The 9,952-nt window shown below is 42.3% G+C and overlaps 1 pseudogene; it reads right to left on the minus strand.

Moving 5' to 3' along the window:
- Positions 1-8,858: 8,858 nt before the first annotated feature.
- Positions 8,859-9,952, minus strand: LOC120023982 (annotated as a pseudogene).

Raw genomic sequence — 9,952 nt, forward strand, 5'->3', positions numbered from 1 at the left:
CCTATTCTTCAGCTCTTCCTGTGGGGTATAATTATATACTAGGGCTTGGGTCTTGTGTACGTTAAGCACATACCCTGAATATGTTCCAAATGTTTGTAGAACATCCATCAATCTAGGTACGCTTGAGCCTGGGTCTTTAAGGAATAACAGAACGTCATCCGCATACATGCATATCTTATGTTCACTGTCTCTTATTGTTATCCCCTCTAAGATTGGGTCCTGTCTTATTGCCTGTGCTAATGGTTCGAGGTACAAGGAGAAGAGCGTGGGTGAAAGATTACAGCCTTGTCTTGCCCCTCGCTCTAATTTTATCGTTCGTGTCAAATGTCCATTTATCTTTATTCTAGCGGTCGGACATGAATACAGTGTTTTGATGCACTGTATCACTTCTTTGTTGAAACCAAATCTTTCCATAACTTGGAATAGGTAATCCCATCCCACTGAATCAAATGCTTTTTCTGCATCTAGACTGATTAATATTGCACTTGTCTTATTCTGAGTAATGTGGTCCATGACATGTAGTGTTCTCCTTATATTGTCCTGTGTCTGCCTATTTTGTATGAAACCAGTTTGATCTCCGTCAATCAATTCTGGGATTATGTTCTCCATTCTTTTGGCTATTATTGATGCATATAGTTTATAATCTGTGTTAAGAATTGCGATAGGTCTATATGAACTGCATTCTTTCTTATCTTTACCCTCTTTTGGGATTACAGATATGATGGCCTCTCTCCATGATGGTGGGAGACCACCCTCCCTCAGAGTCCAGTTAAAACAGGCCTTAAGTAGAGGTGTTAGTTGTTCTCTGAAGGTCTTGAACCATTCTGAAGGGAAGCCATCAGTGCCTGGAGACTTGTTGACTTTTTGTTGAGATATTGCTTTATTAATTTCTTCGGTGGATATTTCTAAAGTTAGTCTATCATTTTGCTCTGTCCCAATTGAGGGGAGATCAAGTGAGTTCAAAAAGTGCTCTATTGTCTGTGCATCTGCCTTCTCTGGTTGCTTGTACAGATTTGTGTAATATGATTCAAATGCATTCTGTATTTCATCTAATTTGCATGTGATCTTTTTTGTTTTGGGGTCTTTTATTTTAAAAATGGTATTCTGTGCTTGTTGTTTCCTGATTCTCCATGCTAGTAATTTGGTTGCCTTTGAGCCTGCTTCATAATATCGTTGTTTCAGGAACCTAAGCTTTTTCTCTACTTCTTCTCTATAAATCTGGTCAATTTCCTGTTTTACCTTTTGAATCTCTCGTAATATAAGAGGGTCTTTGTATTGACTATGAGATCGTTCTAAGTTTCTTAGGGTTTCCTGTAATTTCAGCAGTTTCTGTGCTTTAATCTTTTTCTTGAGAGACGATGTGGCTATGATTTTTCCTCTAATAACCGCCTTAGCTGCATCCCACAGTATAGCAGGAGATACTTCCCCATTATCATTATTCTCCAGATAGATGTTCAATTCTGTCTTTATTGATTCCTTGAATGCTGGATCATTCAGCATGCTTGTATTAAGTCTCCATGTAGTATTTATTGGTTTGCTATCAAGGTGTAGAGTGAGGTAAACTCCATTATGATCTGATAAGTCGCTCTGCCCGATCCTACAATCCTTAAGCCTGTGTCTATCTGCACTGTACATAAAAAAGTAGTCTAACCTGGAGTATTCAGTGTGGCGGGCTGAGTAAAAAGTATATTCCTTATCGGTCTTGTGGGTGTCACGCCATACATCGAGCAGTCCTAGATCCTGCAGTATCCTATTGATCTTTTTGGCAACTAGGCTCATTTTCCTATTTTGATTTGTGCTGTGCAATTTTGAGTTTAGAATTGTGTTAAAATCCCCTCCACAGATAAAGAGTGCCAGTGGTTTCTGTGGCAATTAAATCAAACACCTTCCTATAGAAGACCATGTCACTCCCTGGGGGTGCGTATACATTAAATAATGTAACTTCCTTGTTATCCAGTTTACATTTAACAAGTATAAATCTACCCTCCTTGTCTTTTATTTCTGACATAAACTCAAAATTAACTGAATTTGGGATCAAGATTGCAACTCCCCTTCTACCCATTTTGTAAGAAGAAAAAAAAGTGTTCCTATATCCCATTTTCTTGAGTTTCTCGTGTTCAGGTGTGGATAAGTGAGTTTCCTGCCAGAATAGTATGTCAACTCTCTCCCGTTTCTTCTTTGCTATTACCTTACTTCTCTTGATGGCACTCCCCAGTCCGTTTACATTGAGACTTATGACCTTAAATTCCCGATGATGCATCGATATAAAAAAAAAAAAAAACTGTGCACCATATCTGCCTGCTTATCATGAACCTAAAAATGAACGAAAATTCAAGAACGATAATAAAGTAAACCAAAGTGGGAAAGTACTTTGGTATTTGGACTCTCATGTCAGAGGACTGTCTCTTGCCTCTGAGGTTTGAGGGGATGAGCCTGTCCGCAGGATGGGCCCCTCGCTCAGATATGAAAATGCGTGACGTAGTCACAAACAAGACCTGGTGGAAGCGAAAATAATAAGGGCGCCTATTTCGTCGCTTATACACATCGGTTAATTACAAGTGAAAACTATATCGGTCATGCGTGCATATCATGAATCCTCCCCTTGATATGCCCTTCTGTCGCCCCGTTGTCAATGTGTCATTAATCCTTAGCTAATATATATGTTATTAACGTGACGCTACTTAATGTGTTCATAAAGAACACATGCTTTTGGGTACTCACCCTTGTTCAGCATTGGGGGAAAATAGGGGAGATATTTTATCTATTGCAATGTCAACCGTAACAACCCAAAGTCTTAACAGCTGCGGTAACTATTAATTATGTTAAATCCGATTCAGTGTCTTTCATCTTCCCGTTGGAAATGCCTGAGTCTCTCTCGGATGTGAACGTCCTCTCGCCGAGATGGTTTCCCTCTTTCTCCATGACCTTGCTTGTTGACAGCGATCCATGGGAGAGCCTGCTCGAGTCTTTCCGCTGGTGATGTCGCCTTTCTCCTGGCGGTATACTCCACTGGGAAGCCCCTTGACTTCAGGTCCTCAGCCGCCTCGTCTGCATGCTCGTATGTAACCGGGCCATTTTTCAGAAATACCCGCATTTTTGCCGGGTATGGTGTTTGGAAGCGAATACCCTTCTCTTTAAGTGCTTTCTTAATGGGGGTGTATTCTTTCCTTCTTTTCAGTATCTCTCCCACGTAGTCATGATCGAAGAACACTCGTTGGCCTTGGAAGTTAACAGGTTTTTTCCAGGTAGCATGTAAAACTTTCTCTTTGACTGAGAATTTTAGGAACCGTATTACTATGGATCTTGGTGGGGCGCCGCTGGGGGGTTTTGAGGCCAGAGCTCGGTGTGCTCTCTCGATTCCCAGGTCAGTGTCGTCGTCAAGTATGTCCTTGAATAGACCCTCCACGAAGTTGGGCATAGAGTCTTTTTCTGCGCCCTCTACTACGTTATAAAGTCTAATGTTGTTTCGACGTGAGAAACCTTCGAGTTCTGTCACTTTTGCCTGTAGTGCATGTTGGCTTTTCAGTGACTGTTCAAGTATTTCCTTGACTGCGAAGTTCCATGTGTCCGTTTCCCCAATGCGCTGTTCTGCGTCCCCTATTCTTGTAGATATGCTGTGAAGTTCTAATTTGTTTTCTTCCAGTTTCTGGTTAATGTCCTTCTTGAACTCATTTAGTTCTTTTCTTACATCTTCTCGAAGTTCCTCTCGTAAGCCTGTGAGCGCCTCGCGCAATTCCTCCTTCATCACCTCACGAAATGAGGGTTCTTTTGCTGCTGCTATCTTATTTGCGCTAGCATTAGCCATTTCGGGTTCTTCGACGATTATATCTTCTGCTGTCTTGTTACGGGCTGTTGTTGTAGCTCCACGACCTTTTCCTGTTTTCCCCTTTTCCATTTTGCTTAAGTTATTATAATGCTCGGAGTAAATACTTGAATTTGGGGGGGAAATTCCCAACCGATGTGCAGTACGAAAAACTAGGCAGCCATTTCCTAAGTTGCGTCACTGGACGTTATTTCATAGTTTTGATGTCTTTGCTATTCTTCTACAATGTAGAAAATAGTAAAAATAAAGAAAAACCCTTGAATGAGTAGGTGTGTCCAAACTTTTGACTGGCACTCGATTTACAACAAAATATGGGTGATTGAAAGTGATGCAGACAATTACATTGATGGAAGCTACAATCTATCTGCAGTATTAAAGCTGAAACCTCGGTAGTTTCTAGTAATCTCTCCTCATTTACATTTACATTTAAGTCATTTAGCAGACGCTCTTATCCAGAGCGACTTACAAATTGGTGCATTCACCTTATGATATCCAGTGGAACAGCCACTTTACAATAGTGCATCTAAATCTTTTAAGGGGGGGGGGGGGGGGGGGGGGGGTTAGAAGGATTACTTTATCCTATCCTAGGTATTCCTTAAAGAGGTGGGGTTTCAGGTGTCTCCGGAAGGTGGTGATTGACTCCGCTGACCTGGCGTCGTGAGGGAGTTTGTTCCACCATTGGGGTGCCAGAGCAGCAAACAGTTTTGACTGGGCTGAGCGGGAACTGTACTTCTCCTCCTTCAGTCTTCTTCTTCTGTGGACTTTATATGGCGGTTGGCAACCAACTTTAAGGTGCATTACCGCCAACAACTGGACTGGAGTGTGGAACTCAGTTAATCTTTCAATCACCCACTCCTAATAGGTAAAAAACTATTAGGAGATGGGAGAGGCGGGACTTGCTGTGCTTCAAGCGTAAAAAATAGAGGCAGGTGCTATTTTAGCGCCTCGCTAAGCAGATGCTCGTTGGCGTGCGCGAGCAGTTTGGATGAAACGATTGAATAACATGTATGTGTACATTTATTTTGCAACGCTCACACACGCAACGCAGCCGGTGTGGTCCGGCTCGAAGTCGGTAACAAAAAGGGAGACAAAGTGGAGATTAGGAATAACAAAAATATATTTATTAACTGAAGTAACGTAAATACAATTAACAATGGTGTGTGTAGTCAGTAATCAGTAGTGTAAGTGAGTGGTTTTGTGCATAAATTTGATAATGAGGGCTGTTGAAAGGTGCCAAAGCAAACAAACAAAACGGCCACAAAAATGCCACAACCAAAATCTAACAGTGTGTCTGCATGGAGACAGTCTATTCAATGAATGGGGAAGAGGTGTACTTATCCCGGGACACACCCGGGCCCAGGTGTGTCGCTGACGACCCTCTCAGCTCCGCCCGCCGACATCCTTATAAGGAAAACAAGCGCAAAGAGAAAGAATACGGCAGACAGAGTGGGAAGACCCCCCCCCCCCATAAAACCGGGGACCAACAAGGACTCCGGAACACCATACCAGTCACACAAACTACTGCCCTGGATCCTTCTAGTTGTAACAGAAGCAGTTCTTTCTGCTGTTCAAAAAGAAGACTACTAGGGCTAACGGATGGAGCGGACATTGAAACGAACCGGGAGACTGCTGGGGAGGTGGCAAGTCCTCAGCAGAGGCTGCCCCAGTGTTAACTTCAAGAATACCACTCTCCATCAGATTGGCCTTCAATATCAAGCTAACAGATTTTTAAAAACGTTTATCACTAATTTCAACCTTGTAGTGTTCAGCGATCTTCAACAGCTGTTCTTTAGTACATAATTCTAACAGTTCCTCTGATGGAAAGTGAATGAACTCGTCTACATTAGACGCCATAGTCACAAGTAAATACAAAAAATAATAATCTCGCTCTTCCCCTCTGCTGAGCACACCAGACCAGACCACAACAAGAGAAATGACAATCACACTGGGCACCACAGAAGAGAGATGAGATATATATGGAGCTTCCCCAAAACCTACAATAACTCAACCCTAGTCTTCGTGCGGATTTGCAATGGGTAGTTACGCACTGTAGAGAAAGAATACGGCAGACAGAGTGGGAGGTTTGTCACAGACAACACAACCGGGAAACATTCAACACCTTGTTAAGCCACTACAGTGTAGTTTTGGGATTATGTTGGGTAACTGTCCTGTTGTTGAAAGGTATTTTTATTTATTTTGTGTTTTTGTTCTAGCGTATGTAATTTTTAGTAATACACTGATATTGATTACGGCTTTGTTGGGTTTAGAGCTTGCAAGAAAGGCATTTCACTGTACTTGTGCATGTGACATTAAAACTTGAAACATTTCAGTCCCAGTGTTTAGAGTTTTAGAATACCCAGGCAGGTACTCCTCTAGGATTTGTCCTTTACTTTGCTCCATCCGTTTTTCTCTTGAAGATCCTGACAAACTCCCAAGTCCATGCCAATGAAAAGCCCATAACAGGCTGATGCTGTCACCATGCATCAAACTAGGGATGTTGTTGAGTGGGGGATGTTGTTAGATTTGGCCCAGATCTTTACATTGACAGAAATATGTTTTTAGACAACATTTTTGCAGTATTATTTCAAACTCGATGCAGGAATGTAAAGTTATTAATACTTCCCACTTGCCACTCTGTCATACAGGTCAGTTTTGCGCAGTGACTGGGATGTTGTAGAGCCATGGAAAGTATTCTCCCATCTCACTCTAACTCTGTAGCTCGTTCAAAGTCACCATTGGCCTCACAGTGAGATCCCTAAGCAGTTTCCTTATTCTCTGGCAGACCAGCCTTGAGGAAGTGCCTGATCTATGCAGTGTGTTATGACACATCATCCACTTCATAATAATAATTTATCCCTGAGTTGTTTTATAATATCCATGGTGGCTTTGTGGTTGAATCTTTTCTTTAAATTCATATCACACAGAGTAACCCTACAGAAAAGAGGAATTCATTTGTTTAATCATGTGAACCACCATAAATACACACAGATACACACAAACAGAACCGAAATACTTTTTTTTGTAATTTCCTTTTTGTTCAAAACATATTCTTAACATCTAGTATACTTAAGCAATAAGGCCCGAGGAGGTGTGGTATATGGCCTATATACCACGGCTAAGGGCTGTTCTTATGCACAACGCAATGCAGAGTGCCTGGACACAGCCCTTAGCCGTGGTATGTTGGCCATATACCACAAACCCCAGAGGTGCCTTATTTCTATTATAAACTGGTTACCAATGTAATTAGAGCAGTAAAAATACATGTTTTGTCATACCCATGGTATATGGTCTGACATACCACAGCTGTCAACCAATCAGCATTCAGGGATCGAACCACCCAGTTTATAAAACTGGGTGGTTCGAAGTTATGACGCAAGTAAAAGCCTAAACAAATTTCAATTCACGTCATGACGTGAAGCTCAGCTCTTCAGCCCACTTCATGTCCACCCGTCTGATCTCTCTCGCCCTATATCAATGCTCCCCACCCATGAAATTCCAGTCTCTCTCCCCCCCCCCCCGGCTTGCACCTACATCCTTCAAACAAGTAAACGACCTTTCCATAACCGAGCTACAAACGGTTGATTTCACGGGTTAAAACATTTACGGAAATAAACTGTATATTGTAACTTTTTTGGGGGGGGGGTCAAACCGGCTGGTTGCTGGTTGGAACAATGGACCGGAAAATATGGTTACTGTTCCAACCCCTGGTTCACATAGTTATTCACACAACACAACAAAAAAATATATCATTAATGTACTACTTTTTTTAAACCATGTCTATCTTTATTTCCCAAAAACAATTCAATTCAACACAATCACTATCCCTTTTTTGTATTTTAATCATTTTAAGCCTAATTTAACAGAGACTTAACACATAACAAACACATTTTTTAAGAACACTTTCAACATAGGACAGGCTCTGTTGTTACCCCGTATCCCAGCAATAATTCCTTGCATTACGCCTGGGAAGAAATCACTTCAATTTGCTCAACTTGCCATTGGCTCAAGTTCCCCAAGGCAAACATTTTGACTATATTAGCCCACACAGCTACAAGGATGCACTTTCATGCTAGGTTTATGACCTCATATTGAAGCTTATAGAGAACCCAACTGATTTATAGAACAATCTTTAAAATATCTACTTTGGTTAAGATACAAGCAACATGAAACCTGTAACACAATAAATTCATTTGACATTTTTTGGGGGACCTAACTTGCTTACCACTTTTTCCATGTGGTTTCTTCCATCACAGACTCTATGAAATGATTACCTCTTCCTAAATATTTGGTTTCCTAGAAACAAGGGTGGATCAACTTACCCCTTTGGCTCAACTTAACCCAGGCCCCAGATGCCCCCCTCGGAGACAATCTTCAGGATTGTACACTCCTTGCATGGTAAACTCACAAAAGAGGCAACATGAGTCCATAAAAAATATGGGGAAACTTCTCTCACACGATAATCTGAAGGGTGACTGGCTTATCACTCGGGCACTCTAGTCACCCTAGCCACGGCCTGTTCACTCCTTTACTATCTGGCAAACAGTATCGAAGCATCGGGTCTCAGACCAACAGGCCCCGAGACAGCTTCTAGCACCAGACTGTTGAACAACTAGCTTTAGCTGTCTACCTGCTCAGACCTGCACCTTAGAGACTATTTTCATTGACTCTCCACACATCCAACCCTTACACAAAATCACTCACACACACACAGTCAACGCTGCTGTTCTATTTATACTATTTATTCAACTGCACGACCAAGACACTTTATATTTGTAAATACAGACATACTCAACATAGCACATTCAGAATTTATACTGTGTATCATATTGTGTACATATCAGTTTTACTTTTGATATGATTGATATTGATATTGTACTGCACCGTTTATACCTGCTGTAAACTGTGTAAGTGACAAATACAATTTGATTTGACTAAATTATAATTGAGCTGATGTAAAAGAGGAAGTACAAAAATACATACAGTTTGGGGTGGAGGGATGGCTAAAGACTAGTTACACACACTATCTCTCCCTCTCTTACGGAGGTGGCTCGCCCTCCAGCCTGCGTCTCTCCTGCGTCTCCCCCATCTGCCTCTGCACTTTGACCAGGTCAGTGAGGCTGGTCATGAACTGACCCACAGCCCCAGCCAGAATGCTCCCGATCGCTGCTTTCCTGTGGGGGAGAGGAGAGGACACATTGGCCTAACTGGGTGGACACTGACAGGGAGGCACAAGCCTGAACCTACTTCAGTCTGCTCCTGTCTGATAAATGCAATGACTTAAGACTGTCATGAATGCATGCAGTAAGCTGCACATGGAGATATCTAGAGCAATAGACATCCAGTCTTTGTACTGGTGAGACTGGTGAGATTCAACAGTTTGCACTTGTCTTATGTGACTTGTAATTGGATGTGGTTATAGTTATGGTAAGAGGAGTAGGGATCAGCTCCACCATTGTGCTGTTCTCCTACCAGAAGGGAAAGCTATCATCTTCAGACCTGCCAAGAACATCGCAGAGCTGCTCATAGGCCACAATCTGCACTCCTGAGTACACTAGTGGAAGAACATACACTAGCCGTAGCCAAACATGCATTAGGGGGTTAATGCAGGGAAACTGATGTGGGTGTTGTGGCACATACTACATCTCCTAAAGTAGTGAGGCTGGTACAGTGGCTAGCTACGTATGTCTGTACACAGCTGGTGTACCTGCCACAGTTTGAGGGGCCCGTCTTCACATACAATCCCCAGAGCAGTGCCCAGCATCCCCCTGTAGTCTGTCTGAGGACAACGCCAGGGCCATGCTGTCTGAGGGCCGCCTCACCCTGGTTCTGGAACCTGGTCTTGGTAAGGTCCAGAGGAAATGTTACTGGAACCAAGATTGAGACAACTTCGAGTTGATCACAGTGACAATGTAAAACATACAGTATAGCAAAGTATAAGGTAATTAAATTGACATTGAATTGACATTGCAAGTAACTTTTAAAAGAAGCTGGGAAATATTGGAGAGCACATATAGGCCTACCCATTTCTGCAACAGTCGCTGCACACGCTAACAAGATGCACTTTGAAACCTGAGGCCACTGTGGGACCCCTGACTCAGGGCCAGTGCCAGAACAAATCAGTTGGTCCAT

Source organism: Salvelinus namaycush, chromosome 29, assembly GCF_016432855.1.
Source record: "Salvelinus namaycush isolate Seneca chromosome 29, SaNama_1.0, whole genome shotgun sequence".
Lineage (NCBI taxonomy): Eukaryota > Metazoa > Chordata > Actinopteri > Salmoniformes > Salmonidae > Salvelinus > Salvelinus namaycush.